The sequence below is a fragment of the Arachis ipaensis genome, chromosome B5 (assembly GCF_059453495.1).
Source record: "Arachis ipaensis isolate K30076 ecotype BB chromosome B5, ASM5945349v1, whole genome shotgun sequence".
NCBI lineage: Eukaryota > Viridiplantae > Streptophyta > Magnoliopsida > Fabales > Fabaceae > Arachis > Arachis ipaensis.
Window position 1 is genome coordinate 130,662,893 of NC_142440.1, and position 2,640 is coordinate 130,665,532.

The 2,640-nt window shown below is 43.4% G+C and overlaps 1 pseudogene; it reads left to right on the top strand.

The window, feature by feature from the left end:
- Positions 1-1,212: 1,212 nt before the first annotated feature.
- Positions 1,213-1,864, top strand: LOC107642029 (serine acetyltransferase 3, mitochondrial pseudogene; annotated as a pseudogene).
- Positions 1,865-2,640: the final 776 nt, after the last annotated feature.

A 2,640-nucleotide genomic window follows, 5' to 3' on the forward strand; every position in this document is an offset into this window, starting at 1 on the left:
TCCTCATATGAAAACCGTCTAAACAAAAACCACTTACGAACCAGCGAACCGGCCAAAAACCGGCCGGTTAGACCGAACCGGTGACCGGCCGGTTATGCTAAACGACGCCGTTTTATAATTTTTAAAAAAAATAAAAAACCGAACCCGACCCGACCCGCTCGAGGAGCACCCCACCCCCCTTTCTTTCCCCGACCCCATTCATTCATTCCCCCTTTCTGAATCATCTCCAACAGAGAACCCTAGCCGCCTTGAACCATAGCCCCCCTGTCGCCATCCTTCCTTCCCTGGTGTCGCCATCCTCAGCCCCAGTAACCCTCCAATCTCCATCGTCGCCTTCGCCTGGTTCCTGCCCAGTAGCCCTCCATCTCCATCCTCTGCTCATCTTCTCAACACCAGCACCGCAGCACGCAGTCAACACCGGTAGCCCTCCATCTCCATTGCGCGGTCCTCAACAGTCAACACTCAGCATCGGTAGCCCTCCATCGACCCCAGGTGAGTGACTCGTCCTCTGCTTATCTTCTTTGTTCTTCGCCTCTGCTCATGTTCTTCCATCGACCCCGGTAGAAATCTTGCATGAAATTGATACTCTGTGAAGTGTGAACTTCCTCTGTGAAGTGTGAACTGTGGCTGTGGCTGGTCAATTTAATCTCTGTGGAATGTGAACTGTGGCTGTGAACTTATGTTGTTGAAATTATGTTATTGAAATGGATTTGTTATGTTGCTGGCCTGCTGCTGCCATTTTTTAATTTTTTTTTGTATGATGTTTCTGAATTTTTGTTGAAATAGTTATTGATTTGAAGGTTAGGGTGATTATTTATTCTGGAACTGAGTCTGCTGTTTCACTGCCTGATGGGAAAGTAAGTTCTTCCCATCCTCCATTGGATTCGTCCTGCTCGTCGCCCTCTGCTCAAATTTGTTACTCTAAGTGTATGTTCCCGCGCGAATCTCGGCAATCACTTGCTCTGATTCTACGTATTGATTATTTTGAACTAATAAAAAGCTTTTCGGTGGGGTTTTGTAAATAAGCTGAAATTTGTTGCCCAATTTCTGTTCGTTCCTTTGCTAAATAAGCTGAAATTTGTTACTCTATTTTGTACTTTGTTAATGCTGGAAACTTACTCGGTTTTGCATAATTATTGACTGGCTAAATTGCTATAGGCAGAATTGCTGTAGCCAGAATTATTAATGTTCATTGTGTAGGCAAAATTGTTAATGTTCATTACTGTGGCTGTTTTTAATTTCATATATGTTTTATTAAGCAGTGCAAGCCTTCCAAGTAACACACTCTTTGATCTTTTTGTTGGGATCTTGAAATCTGACCAAGAAATCATGGATTCTATGAAGGATAATCTCAAAGCAGTTAAGGAAAGAGACCCTGCTTGCATAAACCATGTGCATTGCTTCTTGAACTTCAAAGGCTTCTTAGCATGCCAATCTCATAGAGTTGCTCATAAGCTATGGCTTCAAGGAAGAAAAGTCTTGGCAGTTATGATCCAGAACCGAGTTTCCGAGATTTTTGCGGTTGGTATTCATCCCGGTGCTAAGATTGGAAGCAGGATTCTGCTTGATCATGTAACTAGATTAGTGGTTGGTGAAACTGCAGTGATTGGTAACATTGTGTCAATTTTACATAGTGTGACTTTGGGTGGAACTGATAAAGCTTCTGGTGATAGGCATCCAAAGATTGGTGATGGGGTTTTGATTGGTTCAGGGACTTGTATTTTGGGGAACATTAAGGTTGGTGAATGTGCTAAGATTGGTGCTGGTTCTGTGGTGATTAAGTATGTTCCTCCTAGGACTACTGTTGTTAGTGATTTTGTTATATTTTATGATGTTTGTATATAATTTATTTATTATTTTATTCAGAAACGGTTTTTCCGGTTAAACCACCGGTTGAACCGGTTGGACCAATGAAGCAGTGAACCAGTAGCTAGAGCGGTTTGATGACCGGTCCGGTTTTCCAAACCTTGATTCCATGAGTAACACCCAGATGTATGCTGACTTAACCACCACTACATTCACCATAGACATGGACGATTATGTTGGCAGATCACAGCTCTACGCCAACTTCGCGGTGATCATACGGGATGACGATGCTCAACGTTACCAACATCAAACGTCATAATCTTAGATTCCAGAGTACCATCCGTAGTTGGAAGAAGTTCAAGGGTACCATTCGCAGATGCCAAAGGTTCAAGGGTACCATCCACAGATGCCAAAGGTTCAGCCTCAGGCTTTGCTCTACCAGCCACAAATGACAGAGATTCAACCTCAGATGACTGAGTACCACCCATAGTTGGCGGTAGACCTTAACGAGCCTACAGGCAGTTTGTATGACACTTAGTTCACCATGGGAGGGATGCCTTCATCTGCATTTGGAGTGGGTCTGCTAGCTAATCGTCCTACACATCAGCCTGAGAGGCTTGCTAGAGTAAAGCGGCCTGCTCGGTGTGGTACAGGCTCGCATCTCCTTGGACCATTTGGGGACGACGCCACAACGATGATGATGAAGAGCGGGATCATTAGTTGCTTATTTATGTTTTGTTTCATGTACTCATGACTATGTTATTTGTATGACCATGTACCATTTCTTATTTATGTTTAGTAGCATCTACTTATGATTATATTATTTGTATAACC